The sequence below is a fragment of the Nicotiana tabacum genome, chromosome 6, assembly GCF_000715075.1.
Source record: "Nicotiana tabacum cultivar K326 chromosome 6, ASM71507v2, whole genome shotgun sequence".
In the NCBI taxonomy this organism is placed as follows: Eukaryota; Viridiplantae; Streptophyta; class Magnoliopsida; order Solanales; family Solanaceae; genus Nicotiana; species Nicotiana tabacum.
The window spans coordinates 158,253,318-158,272,422 of record NC_134085.1 but is presented as its reverse complement, the minus strand read 5'-3'; the positions used below and the strand labels follow the sequence as shown (position 1 = coordinate 158,272,422).

General features: G+C 38.1%; 1 long non-coding RNA gene across 1 annotated transcript; it reads left to right on the top strand.

Moving 5' to 3' along the window:
* Window positions 1-436: 436 nt before the first annotated feature.
* On the top strand, window positions 437-11,376 carry LOC142181968 (uncharacterized). The gene is made up of 2 exons (XR_012710864.1): window positions 437-1,067; window positions 9,145-11,376. It is a non-coding gene; the product is annotated as an uncharacterized LOC142181968 (long non-coding RNA).
* The last annotated feature ends 7,729 nt before the right edge of the window (window positions 11,377-19,105 follow it).

Here is a 19,105-nt window from a genome sequence, read left to right as displayed (position 1 = left end):
CAATGAGCAGCAGCCAGCAAGGGCAATGGATATCCGATATTCTGTTCTGAATGAGAAGCCAGAACTGAACAAGGTTGCCATTTTTATTTTTCAGAACCGCCGCATTGCTATAATCTGGCAATTGAGCAGTGTGGAAGCTAACCCCTGTAGACATGTGATTTTGACCTTTCCCAAGATTTTTCATATTTTAACACGTAAATATTTAATTTAGGCATAATATAAATATTTTAAGTAATTTTAACTCTTTTACTTTATTTTAATACAAGAAAATGAAAATTACAAAAAATAGTTTCATTAATGTGTTGTAGTCATTTTTAATTTTGAAAAATACAAAAAAAAAATAGTTTATTTTAACGGTCAGTCTTATTTTAATAGTTATTTTACTTAAGTAGGACTAATTAATAAATGAGATTGTATTTTAATCTCGTTCGCGGGGAAAGAATAAAATTTAGGCTCGGACAACCTATTTTTAGGCCTAATTTTGGACCTAGCCCATAATTCCTAGGCCCATATCCCTAACCTAATCCCTACTCCTAAATAGTGACCTAGACCCTAAATATTGAATCCGCCGTCTTCTGAAAGTTAAAGAAAGCTTGAATGAAAAAGATACAAAAGAAAGGAAACAAATCTAGAACCTAAGAAAAAGGCTAAAGATCAGCTAAAAAGAATAAAGGAGACAATTGGAAAAGCTGCGCCGCAATCGACGACCCCTTCCCCTTTGAAATCCCGTCTTCTTCGACTCCTCTCCCCACCGGTTCTGCTTCATCACCAACCAAAACTCCAGTTGAAAATCAGTCCAAATTCACCGGTTAAACAGCCGCAAAAAGCATCCCAGAACGCAGCAGAAACCAGCTGTGAAAATAGCTTCAAAATCAGTCCAAAATCAGCTACGTGACAATCGTTAAAGTGAGGTGATGCTCGAGTTCGCCGATTCGAGGTTCTGGTGATATCGCCTTTAGAAGTCACCAATCTTGGTTCAGATCTCAAGCAGAATTATTAAATCGAAACTCTCTATTGTACTTGGATTTTGATAGCTCCCATTGCAAATGAATTTACGGCTGATTGAGGTCCGTTCTTGCTTCTTTCGGTTTATATTTTTGGTTGATTTTGTTTATATTATGTTTGCTCGTGAATCTCTGTTCATGTGTCATTGAGTTCATACCTCGATTTGCATCGATCGGCAATGGCATTTGCGACGAATCAGAACAGTGAAATTAAGCCTTTTATGAAACGGTGTTACTTTTTTGAGGTTGATTCATAAGCATCACGACAATGCTGAAGATGAGATTATTTTTCCAGCACTTGATTTTTTCCTTCTTGCTGATATGTTTGTGCTGTTTAACTTTGTGGTAGCATGTTTAAATAACAATCTGATGCAAGTCATTGAATTAGCTAATTTAGCTCAAGAAATTTGGAGAGTTGTTCTAATTTCGTTTCTTAGTTATGTGTCGTGATCTTTTGCTCTGTTTTATGGAAGGTTCAGTATCTAGCTCACTTAATTCTGTAAATATTTTATTTATGGGTTATAAGGCTTGGTATGTAAAATGGGCCATGATCACGTTCCATTAATATGGTGAATAGTTGGTTTTTGGGATGCTTTTAATAATTCATGGGCCAAAAGATCTACTTTGTTAAACTAATTTAACTGGTATAGTTATCAATTGTTCATACGATGGACAACTTTATACATTAATTTAGTCAAATGATTTCATATAGAATTCGTTTTATTTTAAATAGCTGGTCCATACCCTTCCATAATAATCTTCATAAATGGTCTCAACAAGCCCAAATGTAGCGAAGAAATAATTCAAAAGTACGTAGTTGCTTTATGCGCGCTATTTTAAAAATTACCTTCCTAAACTAGGGGGGGCATTTATGTGACCCAAATACAAATCTCAACAACGTTAGATAAAATGTGTCGTGGATCGCGGGTGCATTTATGTGACATGGTTCAAGATGTGTTTTAGATGACGTTGAATCTTTCTCCTAAAAAATAGTTAAATAAAAGCGGTTATAAAGTTAAAATTGTACTATAGATTAAAACATGTATTAAAATAAGATAATAGGCCAATTATAACAGTTGAGCGACCGTGCTAAAACCACGGAACCCGGGAATGCCTAACACCTTTTCCTAGATTAACAGATTTTCTTACCCGGATTTCTATGTTCGCGGACAGTAAAACAGAGTCATTCTTTTCCTCGATTCGAGATTTGAATCGGTGACTTGGGACACCATAAAATTATCCCAAGTGGCGACTCTGAATTTAATAAAAATTATCCCGTTTCGATTGTCACTTAAATTGGAAAAACACCCCTATACCCTTACAGGGGTGTAGTAAAAAGGAGGTGTGACAGCTCTGGCGACTCTGCTGGGGAAAAGAACCTAAAACTTCTGGTTCAGGGTTCAGAATTCGAGCTTTAGAATAATTGTTATAGTTGGCTTTGTTTATTATCTGATTTTACGTGTTTGGGCATAATGTGCTAAATGTCGCTTGTTACCGCTTTGATATTATTTGAACTGTATATAAACTAATGTAAAACCCCTCTCTTCTAATCTTCGGGGATGTGCACGCTGGCGTGACTCCTCTTCTGTTAGTGTCATACCTTAAATTAGAAAGAGGCTCAGACAAGTTACAAAACCGGATGGCCTTTTGGTTCCCGGTACGTAGCCCCCTCCTCGGCTCGAGTTGTCCGCTTGGGTAAGCCAGGTCTAGAACAATAAACCCAGGTTTTAAACCTAGAATAACATAGCCTCATGCCGGATCCCTAGTAGGAACGCTTGTTTCCATCACATGCATTTGACTTTGGGGACTCAACAAAGGGGTTGGGTCCGTCTAGGACAGGTGTACCCAAATTAAAAGACCATCTTGATGCATCTTACGTGCTACTTGCGTATCTGTTTGTTTTGGCTTGCATGTTGACTGACTTCTAGAATAGGGAAAGAAAATGAAAAAAAAGAGAAAATAAAAAGAAAATAAAAAAAAGGAGAAAAAAAGAAAGAAAAGAGAGTCAGAAGCAAGTATTTGAATTATCCTGAAACTCTACCGAAATTTTGAAAAAAGAAAAGAAAAAGTCATTTCAAAATAAGTCATATTTTCCTGTTCCGTCAAAACGGGCGAACCATGCGGGTCTGATTCTCACCGGATGTGAGATACGTAGGCAAACCTCTTCGGTTCCGGCCCATCATATTAAAAAAAAATCCAAAAATACTTTCCATTACTCACTTCTTTAGAAAGTCTTTCTTTTAGACCTCAATTTTAAAAAAAATACAAAAATATTTTCTTTTAATCTCTCTCAAAATCCAAAAATATTTGTTTAAAAATTCAAAAGAAAATTCAAGATTCAAAAAATATTTTCTCTTTTCTTTTGTAGTATTTCTTTCATAAATTCAAAGTAAAAGTCCAAAAATATTTCCTTTTTTCTTTAGAAGTTTTTCTTTCGAAATTTTCAAAAAAGAAAACAAAAAAGAAAAAGAAGTTAAAATTCAAAAAATATTTCTTTAGACGTCTTTCTTTTTAAAAATTCTTTTCTTTTTAAAAAAACAAACAAATCGAAATTCAAAAATATTTTCTTTCTTCTTTGTAAGTATTTCATTCGAAAAAAAGAGTTAGTTTATTTCCTTTATTCCTGATCTTCCCGAACTACACAAGATCTGATTCATGCGGCGTCATGATACGTAGGCAACCCATATCAGGTTCGATCGACCATTTTTAAAAAAAAATGAAAAATGAAAAAAAAGAAAAGAAAAGGATGATAATAATAAGGACTGGTTGAGTCCATTCTAACATGTTTTGTTTTGAATTGTGAAGAAAGTTGAGGTGGTCAGTTTGTGGTAAGCGGACAACACAAAATCCAAGGAAAAATGATAACTGACACTGAAGCTGTTACAAGTGCTCAAGAGACTCAAGGTTAGAGGGTTCGACAAGAGTCTACTGTGTTTGAGGAAAATAGAATAATGAAACAACAAATGATCAAAATGTGTCAAGCATGGGCCAATGGCCAAGGACAGCCAAGTCATGAGTCATAATTTGCTACCCAACAAGAGCAGTACCACTCTCCTGAGTACCACTCGTACTGGTTTGATCTTCCTGCAAACATTGAGAAGCCTGCCCGAAAGATGGTACAGGAAGAAATGACCCAAAGAGTGAAAAACTTAGAACAACGGTTGGAAAACATGCAAGGGTTGGCAGGTCAAAAAAGTGTTGCCTTCAAAGATCTATGTATGTTCCCCGATGTCCACTTGCCGCCTGGTTTCAAGACTCTCAAATTTGAAAAGTATGATGGACATGGAGATCCCATAGCCCACCTGAAAAAGTATTGCAATCAACTGAGAGGTGCAGGAAGAAATGAAGAATTGTTGATGGCTTATTTTGGGAAAAGCCTTACGGGAGTAGCCTCCGAATGGTTTATGGATCAAGACACGTCTCGCTGGTATGTCTGGGATCACATGGAACATGCCTTTGTCAAATAGTTCCAATACAACATTGACATTGCCCCAGACCGCAATTCCCTTTCAAACTTGAAGAAGAAACCAACTGAAAGTTTCAGGGAATTTGCCATTAAATGGAGAGAGCAAGCGGCCAGAGTTAAGCCACCCATGGATGAGCACAAGTTAATCACTGTCTTCCTTCAGGCTCAAGAGCCAGATTATTTTCAAAACATGATGTCTGCAGTGGGTAAATCCTTCTCGAAAGCAATCAAAATGGGGGAAATGATTGAGAATGGTCTTAAGATAGACAACATTATAAGTCAAGCAATTCTCAAAGCCGCAACTTAGGCTGTCCTGATTGAATCCGATAATTTTAGTGACACGAATGAGAAGCACGAAGAAATCATGATGACATCAGGGTCGAGAAGAGGTCCTAGGAGAGCATCTCGAAGGTATGAGCAACCTCACCAGGTTTCCCATGATTCCCCTGAATATTATTGTCCACTTCAGAACCCTCAATACTCTGTTGCTGCACCTCAGTATGTTGCCCGGCCACCAAGACACCCTACAAGGCGAGCACCAGCACCGCAAAATCTCCACCAGCCTCCACAAAATTTTCAAATGTCCTATAACCCACATCCAAGCCAGGGGTATAGAAGGGAACAAAGGCTGAAAGATAATTTTACACCAATAGGAGAGTCCTATGCAAACTTGATTAAGAAATTAAAACAGTATGACATGATTGCACCTATTCCTCCAAATCATGTGGACCCCCGTGCAAGAAGCTTTGACCCTTCTAAAAGGCGTGAATACCATTCCAATTCCCAGGGGCACAATGTTGAAAGTTGTCGGGATTTGAAAAGAGAAATAGAAAGGATGATCCAGAAAAACCTAATTGTGATCCAAGACAGTGACACCCAGAATATCGCGCAGAATCCTTTACCTGCACATCATGATGCACACTTTGTGAGAATGATGCCTGGTGACATGGAGTATGAGAATCCTCTTAGGAACTTGCCAACTGAAGTTAATGATGTTGAAATTGGAGAAGGCTCTGCTGATTCTGATGAGCAAATTTGTGGCTAAATGTCAAGCCTAGCAATTGAAAAGTCATTCCCTCCTCACTAGGAAGGAATCTTGGTAGTTTGTTTTGATGTTTTTTCTATTATCTGGGTTATTTCAGGGTTGTGATCCATATTTTATTTGTTTTATTGAGTCAAACCCTTCTATCCCTCCATTCTGTTTGTGTGAGTCTTGTCTATCTAATCTGTTGCTATTTTCATTATTCGGGTTATTTTAGAGTTGTAACTCGTATTTTGGGTTGCTTGTTTAGTTGTAAAACCCTTTCATCCTTTACTCAATAAAATATAGTTTGTCTTTTTATGTCATTCTGTTCCTAGTTCTTTTGTCGCTAGTTCTAGTGACATGACATGTATGCAGAAAATTTGGCCAGATCTTAGGAACTGATTTAATCTAGAATTGGATAACCAAAAAAATATAAAAAAAATACATTTGAGGATGAATAAAGAGTTGGAATACTTTGGAACTAAGGTCGAGTAAAATTCACCTTCAAATCATTGTAAAGATCGGGCTTGAGGATGTTTAATCAATTGAAGTTTGTTGGAAAGTTTGTCACTAAGGGATGAAAAAATATCTTGTGACCACGGCACACCAAGAAGACAGATATGTTCGTCAATGCTGTGATTGCGAAAAGATACCATGTTTTGACGTTCTCGAGATTGGGAGGCCCTTTTTTCTGCTACCCAAACGCTTTATATCCTTCGCTACCCCTTTTGAGCTTGTGTTATTTTCTTTGACTACCCTCTTTTGGAATCAAGTTTAGAGTCAAAAAAAAAAAAAAATCCATGTCCCAAGAGTACAAACTAGGGCAATTCTTAGAAAGTTAAAAAAAAAAGATTTGTTAAAGGTCCATGCCCTAAAAAATAGGAGCTGGGGCAATTTGTTTTGAAAACAAAAGAAAAAGAAAAAAAAAGAGAAAAGAAAATAAAATAAAAGAAAAAACAACAGAAAGAAAAATGAAAAAATTAGTTAGGTCAGATGTTTGAACTACGTTCGACCTGATTCCTTAAAAAAAAATACGTAGGAAGCCTCACGGTTCGGTCCAACCAAATAAGAATTTAAAAGAAAAAAACAAATTCAAAACAAAATCCCCAATAGCTGAAACTGAGGCAAAGATTTTATTTCATTTTTAAAAGAGTCGATTCCAAAAGTTGTAAGTATACAACCCCGTCATCTTTAGTCTGTTTTGAGCCTCATGTTGGCCTTTCGTCCAACCCTATCCAAAAACCTTCCAAATAAAGACCTCTCGATATGCCTTCAAGAATGCCAAGAGAAGCATGAAATGAGCAACAGTTGTCACACGACATATAACACTGTCCAGTTACTCACAAAAAGTAAGAAAAAGAAAAAGAAAAATGAGAGAGTCTTACTAGTGAAAACCCTCATGGGCACAGTAAGGCGACGGTAAGTAGAGATAAATAAATGATAGAGGCTTGTTGGTGAAAATTCCTCGGGGCACCATTAGTCGAAAGTGAGTTGTGAAGCTGATGCAAAGGATTGACACGGATAGGCCCGACTTCAAATATCATAAGAATGGTAAAAGGGAAGATTGGATTAGTTGATAGATCAGACCGTTGAGTCCAAAATGCATGTCATGATCATTAAGGCTAGTTATTGAAAAAAAGAAGAAAAAATTCTTCCTTCTGTCCTTCCGACAGGGGCATTTCTTGTTAATATTTGCTTTTTTACGTCATTGTGTCCTTCACCGTGAGTCAGTCCTTCTCAAAACAAGCAAGAAAAGATTTCAAAATCTGCTACCAGCTTTTCAGTTGTACAAAGTAAATTTGGCCAGCAAACTCAGTTGTCAATGCCAACATGCCTTGAGAATTCATACAAAGGCTCCCCCAAAAGACTCTTGTCAGCCTGCTTGGCGCAAACAAAGATAACTTGTGATTCTCTCTGACAGACAAATTGCTCAAAGCAGGAAGTCATTCAAGATATCAGAAAAGATCATCTAAGAAAAGATTTTCAGTTGGGATAATGTTGATTCAGCCAGAAATACAAATGGTACCGGGTGTGAAATAGTTAGAGTTGGTGCATAACAAAAGTTTCTTGAGACCGACTCAAGATGATCGAGAAAAAGCCAAGCTGCTCAAGACTCAAGGCCACAAACCGACCACCATTTTCAAAATTGAACAATTTTTCTTTGTGTGAAACAGGAACAAAGCAGCGCAAGAAAAGTGGTTAAAAAAAACAAAAAAAAGAAAAAAAAACAAAAAAAAAGAAGAAAAAGAAAAGAAGAGAAGAGCCGACAAAGGGAAGTTTCTCAAATCTTTGCCTTTATTTGTCTTGCTAATTGTGCATAAAATCTTGCCATTGATCTTCACATTTCTTCCTCCTAGGATAAAAAGTCCTAGTCTGATGAATTTTCTCCCAATAAAGTCTTAGTCTGATGAATCTTTCTCCTAAGATAGAAAATCTTAGTCTGATGAACTTTCTCCTAGGATAGATGTCTTAGTCTGATGAATCTTTCTCCTAAGATAGAAAACCTAGTATGATGGATTTTCTCCTAGGATAGAAATCTTAGTCTGATGAATCTTTCTCCTAAGATAGAAGACCTAGTCTGATGAACTTTCTCCTAGGATAGAAAACCTAGTCTGATGAATTTTCTCCTAGGACAGAAATCTTAGTTCTGATAAATCTTTCTCCTAAGATACCAAAAAAAGTGATCTAGTCTGATGAATTTTCTCCTAGGATCAAAATCATAATCTGATGAATCTTTCTCCTAAGATAATAAATTAGAAGACCTAGTCTGATGACTTTTCTCCTAGGATCAAAATCTTAGTCTGATGAATTTTTCTCCTAAGATAGAAGACCTAGTCTGATGAACTTTCTCCTAGGACAGAAATCTTAGTCTGATAAATCTTTCTCCTAAGATACCAAAAAAAGTGATCTAGTCTGATGAATTTTCTCCTAGGATCAAAATCTTAATCTAATGAATCTTTCTCCTAACATAATAAATTAGAAAACCTAGTCTGATGAACTTTCTCCTAGGATAGATGTCTTAGTCTGATGAATTTTTCTCCTAAGATGGAAAACCTAGTCTGATGAATTTTCTCCTAGGATCAAAATCTTAGTCTGCTGAATCTTTCTCCTAGGATGGAAAACCTAGTCTGATGAATTTTCTCATAGGATAAACGTCTTAGTTGGAAGAATCTTTCTACTAAGATACCAAAAAAAGCAAAAACAGAAAAAGAGAAAAAAACCTAGTCTGATAAATTTTCTCCTAGGATTAACGTCTTAGTCTGATGAATCTTTCTCCTAAGATAGAAAACCTAGTCTGACGAATTTTCTCCTAGGATATTTTGAAAAAAAAGGAAGTCTGGATTTGAAAAAAAGGAGTCATTTTTTTTAGTTTTCTTAAGATTATCAATGTTTAATTTTCCTGAAATCAGGGGGCCCCGCCTGGAGAATAGGGCAGTTTTTACTTTAGTCAAGCTTAGTTTATAGTTTTTCGCAAGCTCAATCACGTTTAGGAGACGCACATCCTAGTCGAGTCATTAATTTTACTCTCATCATTGCATCCTTCATCAGCAACGCAGGTGATTTATAGTTTGGTTAACACTCACTGATGTTCCCAATATCAAACTGGGGCAGGAAAATTTCTTTTGTTTTGTTTGTTTTGTTGTAATCAGACACCCACCTGGAGAACAAGGGAAGACAACTCAAGTTTCAAGGGAAAGCAGTTTCGAAGGAAGACAACTCAAGTTTCAAGGGAAAACAGTTTCGAGGGAAGACAACTCAAGTTTCAAGGGAAAGCAGTTTCGAAGGAAGACAGTTCAAGTTTTAAGGGAAAATTGTTCAAGGTGCAAGGAAAAACAGTGTCAAGTAACAAGAGAAGACGGTTAAAGTTCAACAATCAGGCGCCCACCTGAAAAAAAGGGAATTCAATTCAGAATGCAATTCAGGTCAGCAACAAAAGAAGCTCGCATCAAGATTGCGAGTCAGCAGTCCAAGATGATCAACAGAAGTTAGTCACAATCCAGAATAAAAAGAAGAAAAAAAACAAAAAGAAAGACAAGAAGTGAATCCAAATGAAGAAGTTAATGAAAGATGTGAGTTGTTCAAGACATGACTGAGGTCACAAGCTCTGCATGTCCCGTCTTGGTTTGAAAAGTGGAAGAAGATTGAACCAACACCTGCGGCTAACAAGCATCAAGGTTGAAACCTAAAGTCTGCATGAAGAACCACTCAAGACTCAAGATCAAGCTTCAGAAGACTTATAGATAGGAATCTTGTAACTCGTAGTTGATAGGCTTAGCTAGTCTTTTTCATGTTTTGATTTTTGATGTAACATCAGGACCGCTGACCGGAACCTCGACAAAACGGCACCTCGATTGACTCTCCACCTCGGTATACTCCATCATCTCACTTACTTCTGAACTACACGTGGCCTGATTCCTTTTATAGCCAATGATATGTAGGAAGCTCAGAACCAGGGCTCGGTCACATTCTCTTTCCTCTTAGTTTTGGTCTCCTAAATAAGAGTCGGGTCAAAAAACTTGTCTAGTCATTCTTTGTCAGAAAATACTTCGTATTTCCAATCAAAGAGGGGCAGCTGTAGACATGTGATTTTTGACCCTCCCCAAGATTTTTCATATTTTAGCACGTAAATATTTAATTTAGGCATAATATAGATATTTTAAGTAATTTTGACTCTTTTACTTTATTTTAATACAAGAAAATAAAAATTACAAAAAATAGTTTTATTAATGTATTTTAGTCATTTTTAATCTTGAAAAATACCAAAAAAATAGTTTATTTTAACGGTCAGTCTTATTTTAATCGTTATTTTACTTAAGTAGGACTAATTAATAAATGAGATTGTATTTTAATCTCGTTCGCGGGGAAAGAATAAAATTTAGGCTCGGACAACCTATTTTTAGGCCTAATTTTGGACCTAGCCCATAATTCCTAGGCACATATCCCTAACATAATCCCTACTCCTATATAATAGTACTTAATGCCTAAATAGTGACCTAGACCCTAAATATTGAATTCGCCGTCTTCTGAAAGTTAAAGAAAGCTTGAATGAAAAAGATACAAAGGAAAGGAAACAAATCTAGAACCTAAGAAAAAGGCTAAAGATCAGCTAAAAAGAATAAAGGGGACAATTGGAAAAGCTGCGCCGCAATCGACAACCCCTTCCCCTTTGAAATTCCGTCTTCTTCGACTCCTCTCCCCACCGGTTCTACTTCATCACCAACCAAAACTCCAGTTGAAAATCAGTCCAAATTTACCGGTTAAACAGCCGCAAAAAGCATCCCAGAAGCAGCAGAAACCAGCTGCGAAAATAGCTCAAAAATAGCTTCAAATCAGTCCAAAATCAGCTCCGTGACAATCGTTAAAGTGAGGTGATGCTCGAGTTTGCCGATTTGAGGTTCCGGTGATATCACCTTTAGAAGTCACCGATCTTGGTTCAGATCTCAAGTAGAATTATTAAATCGAAACTCTCTCTTGTACTTGGATTTTGATAGCTCCCATTGCAAATGAATTTACGGCTGATTGAGGTCCGTTCTTGCTTCTTTCGGTTTATATTTTTGATTGATTTTGTTTATATTGTGTTTGCTCGTGAATCTCTGTTCATGTGTCATTGAGTTCATACCCCGATTTGCCTCGATCGACGATGGCATTTGTGACGAATCGGAACAATGAAATTAAGCCTTTTATGAAACGGTCTTACTTTTTTGAGGTCGATTCATAAGCATCACGACAATGCTGAAGATGGGATTATTTTTCCAGCACTTGATTTTTTCCTTCTTGTTGATATGTTTGTGCTGTTTAACTTTGTGGTAGCATGTTAAATAACAATCTGATGCAAGTCATTGAATTAGCTAATTTAGCTCAAGAAATTTGGAGAGTTGTTCTAATTTCGTTTCTTAGTTATGTGTCGTGATCTTTTGCACTGTTTTATGGAAGGTTCAGTATCTAGCTCACTTAATTCTGTAAATATTTTATTTATGGGTTATAAGGCTTGGTATGTAAAATGGGCCATGATCACGTTCCATTAATATGGTGAATAGTTGGTTTTGGGATGCTTTTAATAATTCATGGGCCAAAAGATCTACTTTGTTAAACTAATTTAACTGGTATAGTTATCAATTGTTCATACGATGGACAACTTTATACATTAATTTAGTCAAATGATTTCATATAGAATTCGTTTTATTTTAAATAGCTGGTCCATACCCTTCCATAATAATCTTCATAAATGGTCTCAACAAGCCCAAATGTAGCGAAGAAATAATTCAAAAGTACGTAGTTGCTTTAGGCGCGCTATTTTAAAAATTACCTTCCTAAACTAGGGTGTGCATTTATGTGACCCAAATCCAAATCTCAATAACGTTAGATAAAATGTGTCGTGGATCGCGGGTGCATTTATGTGACGTGGTTCAAGATGTGTTTTAGATGACGTTGAATCTTTCTCCTAAAAAATAGTTAAATAAAAGCGGTTATATAGTTAAAATTGTACCATAGATTAAAACATGGATTAAAATTAGATAATAGGCCAATTATAATAGTTGAGCGACCGTACTAAAACCACGGAACCCGGGAATGCCTAACACCTTCTCCCGGATTAACAGAATTCCTTACCCGGATTTCTGTGTTCGCGGACTGTAAAACAGAGTCATTCTTTTCCTCGATTCGGGATTTGAACCGGTGACTTGGGACACCATAAAATTATCCCAAGTGGCGACTCTGAATTTAATAAAAATAATCTCGTTTCGATTGTCACTTAAATTGAAAAAACTCCCCTATACCCTTACGAGGTAGGAAAAAGGAGGTGTGATAATCCCGATATCCAGTTTAGAATGAGAAGCCACAAATAACCATGGTGATAAAAAGCCACTTATATTTCTTAACTACCACATTGCCGTAATCCAAGTATTTACATCACATATCTTTGCAGAAAAAGAAGAATTTAACTAACTTTAGTAAAAGGAATGTTATATAACTGATCATAATGCTAGCTCCCCCATGCTATAGGCCCTCTACTATTTTTACAAGGGAACTTTACAGAAATGTATCAAAAAAATAATAGGCATAATTCGCCCAATCAATCAGGAGAACTGGTGTCCTCCTATATCAAGCTATCAGGAACATCAAGTCTGTAAACGCGTGGAAAGTGAAAGCTAGAGTAGAGAATATTTATGATATAGGAGAACCATTATTTGTCCAGGATCATCTTTCTTACCACCTGACTACTTCCGTCAGATTCAGAAGAAAAGTCGAGAAACCATCTGTCCATACAAAAGGACTCAAAATTTAAATTTCTTGCTAGAATAGAAATTGCAGTTTGTTGGCTCTAGAAGAAATATAGGGTTCTGCACGAATCTGGTGGTCTTGATGGCTCAGAACTCCAAGAAGCAAATTAAAGGTGAGGTGAAGCACATAGGGTACAACAACAAAAAAAAACCTTAGTATAATTCCACAAGCGAAGTCTGAGAAGGGTAGTGTGTATGCGAACCTTACCCCTAACTTGAGGGTAGAGAGGTTGTCTCTGATAGACCCCCGGCTCAAGGAAAGAAAAAAAAGCAGTAATAACAAGATAATAACAAAACAAACAGTAACAATAACAAGAAAATAAGAGAACAAGCAGTATCAACATCAATATAGTAAGACAAGTAATCAAGACTGCCAATAATCGAATACAAGGCTGACTACTACTACTACCGGTACGGGAAAGACACACGCTCGACTACCTACTAACCTTCTACCCTAATCCTATGTGAAACACATAGTGTAACTGTAGACATATAAAATTTATTGGGTCTAATCCATACAAAATTTGGATTAAATTCAATTGGGTTAAATAATTAATACAAGGGTAGTGTGTATGCGAACTAGACTCATACCATGTGTCAAGTGACATGGCATGTCCGGTCAAATCCAAAGCCAACAAGATGATGCCACATGTTAAATGATGTGGCAATCCAAGTCAGAAAGCAAGAACCAACCACAGGTCGCCAAATGGCTAAAATGACATGAGCCAATCAGAATCAAGTAAGAGATTCATATGTAGCTGGACTGGACTGTTCATCCTCTACAACTATAAATAGAGGGGTTACATAACTCTCAAGGGACATTCAGAGTGGAGAATAATACTCTGCAATTGGTGAAGGCATCCACAAACAGAGAGATCAATCATCAAGTGCTTAGTTCTTCAACAAAGGAGTGATCAACGAAGTTCTTCCCGGAGATCAACCCGTAACAACAAAGTGATACTCGACGTTCTTGACGATTAAATACATCACAAGGAGGTCTGCATGATCCTACATTCGATAAAGACGCTTCTCAAGCCCTCGAATCACGGAGAATTTTAGAGAGGAGAATCAAGGGATACATAGAATTGTACTCACAAATATTTATCAATAAAATCTCTTTTTCTTTATATTATTTTTGTTGCAGTTTATTTTTCGTCTTACGAAAATTTATTGCAAACAAATTTTGGCATGCCCAGTGAGACCAATTCTGCGCTTCATCTCTCCTTTTTGCAAGTTGAAAATCACAAACTTCAGATCTACTACTACAATGTCCTTCCGCAAGTGTGATGTTTCATGCAAAGATGCTACAGTTGCCACATCCGCTGAGCTTAGTCATGTTGGCCCAATCACTCGAAGCAAGTTCAGGACTAGTGGCTTGGATGGATCCGAATACTTCGCCTCCTTGGAGATGGAAAAGAAAAGCAGATCTCATATGACGTTCGCAACCGCAATCTCTGGGGGCAACATCCCATTCTCGATGTTTGACAAACTTTCTCAAACAGCCTCAAACCTTGGCGGATTTGAGGATTTGGTGGATTCTTTAGTTTCAACGAAAGTCAATGCCTTGATGACTGACTCAACTAACGTGGACGAAAAGTTTGCCATGATGGAACAAACTATAGAGGTCTTGAAGAAATCTGTTGAAGACAAAGACCTTCAAATCGCTCCACTCATGAACAAATTGGAGGCCTATACACCTGGAGAGTCAAGCCATGTCCCTCCTCGTTCACCTGTCTTCCCCTCCCAGAAAATAGTTGTTGAGGAATCATTTTCAAAGTTAAACATTCAAAAGGAAAAGCAATCTACTTTAGTTGCAGCATTATCTATCCAACAATTGTAAGACATGATAACAAACACCATCAGAGCTCAATATGGCGGACCATCGCAAAGTTCGTTGTACTACTCTAAGCCTTATACTAAGAGGATTGATTGTTTAACCATGCCAACCAATTATCAACCGCCAAAGCTGCATCAATTTGATGGCAAAGGGAACCCAAGGCAATATATTGCCCACTTTGTCGAGACTTGTAGCAATGCCGGAACGCATGGTGACCTTTTGGTAAAACAATTTGTTTGTTCTTTGAAAGGGAACGCATTTGACTGGTATATTGACTTGGAGCCCGAGTCCATTGATAGTTGGGAGCAACTTGAGAAGGAATTCCTCAATCGTTTCTACAGTACCCGAAGAACTGTAAGCATGATAGAGTTGACAGGCACCAAGCAAAGGAAGGACGAGCCCGTGGTGGATTACATTAATCGTTAGAGGGAATTAAGTTTGGACTGCAAAGATTGCCTTTCAGAAATATCTGTAGTGGAGATGTGCATTCAAGGAATGCACTGGGGCCTTTTGTACATCCTACAAGGGATCAAACCGCAAACTTTTGAAGAACTTGCAACACGAGCGCACGATATGGAGTTAAACATCACAAGTTATGGAAAGGCATCTCCATTTGCTGATCAAAAGGAGTTCAAGAAAAATGTTGCATCAAAGAACCAAACCAAAGAATCAAACCAAAGAATCAATGGTGGTGAAAGCAACTTCTGCGAATGTCACTATTAAGCAAATAGTGAAGGAGGATAAGACCCCGAGTCAATATCCCAAAGAGGAGAAGCGTTGTCCCACCTTGAAGGAATTAGAGGCGAAGGTTTATCCATTTCCAGATTCAGACGTACCCATAATCCTTGATGAACTGTTGGACAAGAAAGTCATCGATCTCCCTGAATCAAAAAGGCAAGAGGAAATTGGCAAAGTTGGCGATCCGAAATACTGCACGTTTTATCGCGTCATTAGCCACCCTACAGAGAAATGCTTCATCTTAAAGGAGAAAATTATGGCTCTTGTAAGTGAAGGAAAATTCATCATAGACGTGGATGAAACAGCAGAAGGAAATCATACAAGTATCGCGCTCAAGGAAAAGAAGCATTCAAAGTTGCATAACGTGTCAAGCACTGCCTTCTTACAATTGGAAGTTTCGAGCCCGTTGAAGTTGATATTCCAAGGAAAACTCTTGAAGGTTCACTAGAGCTAGACAATCACTCCAAAGACAAAGACGATGAGGGTTGTATTCTAGTCACTCACAAGAAGCGAAAACATGAGGCAGTTTTGAGGCTACGAATTCCTAATTCAAGAGTGATGATGAGCAATGCAGATAGGCTATAATTACCAAGAAATATCAAATCTTCTACTAGCAAGAAGATTAACAGTGCCTTATCGCCGAAGTTCCGAAAGCCCATCACATTGCATGAATTCTTTCCGGGAAAATTCCTTCATGGAGGTCACGTTAGTGCAACCCATGTAGTTTCTAGTACTGACGAAACAAAGGAAAGCAACGATGAGCTTGCTCCAATGAAAACACATGAACATCAGGATAACCGAAAATTTGTCACATGTTGTGCAACAATTTCATTCACAGATGATGACTTACTGCTGGGGCCTAAGCCACATAACAGACCTTTATTTGTTGTAGGGTCCATTCGGGAACAACAACTCAATCGCATACTTGTTGATGATGGTTTGGCTGTCAACATCATGCCAAAGATGGTGCTAAAAATGCTTGGGATCTCTATCGATGAGCTAACCAAAAGTAACCTAACAATCCAAGGTTTTAACCAAGGAGGATAATGAGCCACAGGTATGATCCATGTAGGATTATCCATTGGTGAGATGAATTCAAACTCCCTGATTCATGTCATAGATGCAAAAACATCATACAACTTGTTGCTTGGACATCCTTGGATTCATGAGAATGAGGTGGTATCATCTACTTTGCATTAGTGTCTGAAGTACAGAAGAGATGGTGAGATAGTCAAAATTGATGCAGACATCAAGCCTTTCATTCAGACGGAGTCATACTTTGCAGACGCAAAATTCTACCTAGATTCTTGTGAACCAAAAGTGGAGAAACCATCATCAAATGACGAAGCTGGGGTTAAGTCAAAAGAGGAAAATGAGGCTCAATGGACTACCACCAAGCTGCCTAAGAAGGGAACGGAAGAAGTCTCCATTAAGATATCATCATCTGAAGGTGACATACAGACAAAGACTGAGGAGCATCTGGTTTTTCGCTATGTTCCACGTGAGCGTCGAAAGAAAAGGGCAACCTTTGCTACATGAATGTACCCCAAAGAAGCAAATGAGTCACAAAGATATCCAACATTTTAAGGAGCATATGACTGTCCCAGTTGCACAAATCCCATCCGTGACAGGTGAGTCTTCTAAAGGCAATCTTCAAGCTGATAAAATAAAAGGGCACTATGATCCTAAGGCCTTCATACTACTTGAAAAGTCTGGTTATGACCTCTCCAATCCATCACAACTAGGAGAACACAAAGATGAAGTCACTGGTGAAAAGATACATGGGATTAATGAGTCCCAAATGAAGTTGAGAAAGCAAGGGCACTACGTCGCCACTCCAAAGTTTGGGTTGGGGTCAGTTTGGCAGAGCCTCTTCGAATTTCATCAAAGAGAAGCAAAGAGATAGCTTCATCACAATATTCCTCGGTAGAAGAGATGAAGGAAGTTAAGGGCAAGAAAATAAAACAACGGGCTTCAGTATTTGATTGCATTGGAGGCTCAACCCCTCCGGTCTCGATGTTTGAAAGGCTAAGTCACGAAGGCGAATGTGTATCTTCCAAACATCTAAAAGAAGTTTCCACTACCTCAAAGACCTCTGTCTTTTGTCGCCTAGGGACCACAAGGAAGTCTCTATCTATAAAGAATACTGTCAAATACAAGGAGCAAGTCCATGAGGAGCGGGATCATTTTGAAGTTGTTGCTGACAAAGAAATCTGTAGTGCCTTCCCATCACGTATGAAGGGGAAGTCTATTTTGTCGATATCCACAGATGGTCCACTGAAGGTGCAAAGGAGAACCATTGTTTACACTTGCCAGCCCCATAAAAAAGCAAAGAAAGAGAAAGAAGCCATGCCGACCATCCAAGGAAGTCAAAGAGAAAAGTCAGACTTTGTGGAAACATCCTATCACATAACTGTGGAAGATAGCCCATTCGTTAATGTCGATGATGAAGTAAATGAGGCCCCCCCTCAACTAGAAGATGGCGGGCAATCAACTGTGGATGAGCTTAAGGAACTCAATTTGGGTACTCCGAAAAATCCATGCCTCACCTTCATTAGTGCACTGCTTAGCCTCAAGAGAAGAAGGAATACTCCAAGTTGTTGATCGAGTACAAGGATGTCTTCGCTTGGTCATATAGAGAAATGCATGGTCTTAGTCTTAGGTAGATGTTCATCATTTAGGGATCAAAAGTGGAGCACGCCCTGTGAAGCAGTTAGACCCGAGCTTGTATCATAAATTGAAGTCGAAGTCAACAAGCTCATCGAGGCGGGATTTATTCGAGAGGTGAAGTACCTATCATGGATATCGAATATTGTACCTGTCAAGAAGAAGAATGGTCAAATATGCGTTTGTGTTGACTTTCGAGACCTAAACAAGGCATGTCCAAAAGATGACTTCCCGCTACCAATTATTGAACTCATGGTTGATGCTACAATAGGGCATGAAGCTATGTCATTCATGGATGGGTCCTCTGGATACAATAAATCAGAATGTCTCCAAAAGATGAAGAGTGTACTGCTTTCCGAACTCCAAAAGGAATATATTGCTACAAAGTGATGCCCTTCGGTCTGAAGAATGTTGGTGCAACCTACCAACGCGCGATGCAAAACATCTTTGATGACATGCTTCATAAGAGGGTTGACTACTATGTTGATGACTTAGTGGTGAAGACGAAGAGTATGCGTTACCACCTTGAAGACCTTCAGATTGTTTTTGAAAGGTTAAGAAAATTCGGCCTGAAGATGAATCCACTCAAGTGTGCATTTGGACTTACCTCAGGAAAGTTTCTTGGCTTCATTGTGCGTCATCGTGGAATTGAAGTTGATCCTGCAAAGATTGACGCCATTCAGAAAATGCCTAAGCCAAAGAACTTGTGGGAGCTTCGAAGTCTCCCGAAAACTTAGCATTCATCCGGAGTTTCATCTCTAATCTAGCCAGACGGTGTCAACCCGTCAATAATCTATTGAGGAAGGATATCCCTTTTCATTGGGATCAGTCATGTCAAAATGTTTTTGAAAGCATCAAAACATACTTGCTGAATCCACCTGTGTTAGGGGCGCCAATGCTTGGGAAGCCATTGAGTACATCGCGGCACAGGAATGTTCACTTGGAGCACTACTTGCTCAAGAGAATGAGGAAGGAAAGGAACAAGCCTTGTACTACCTTAGTCGAACTCTGATAGGAGCTGAGTTGAACTATACGCCTGTTAAGAAAATATGTTTAGCGTTACTTTATGCAATAAATAAGCTAAGGCAT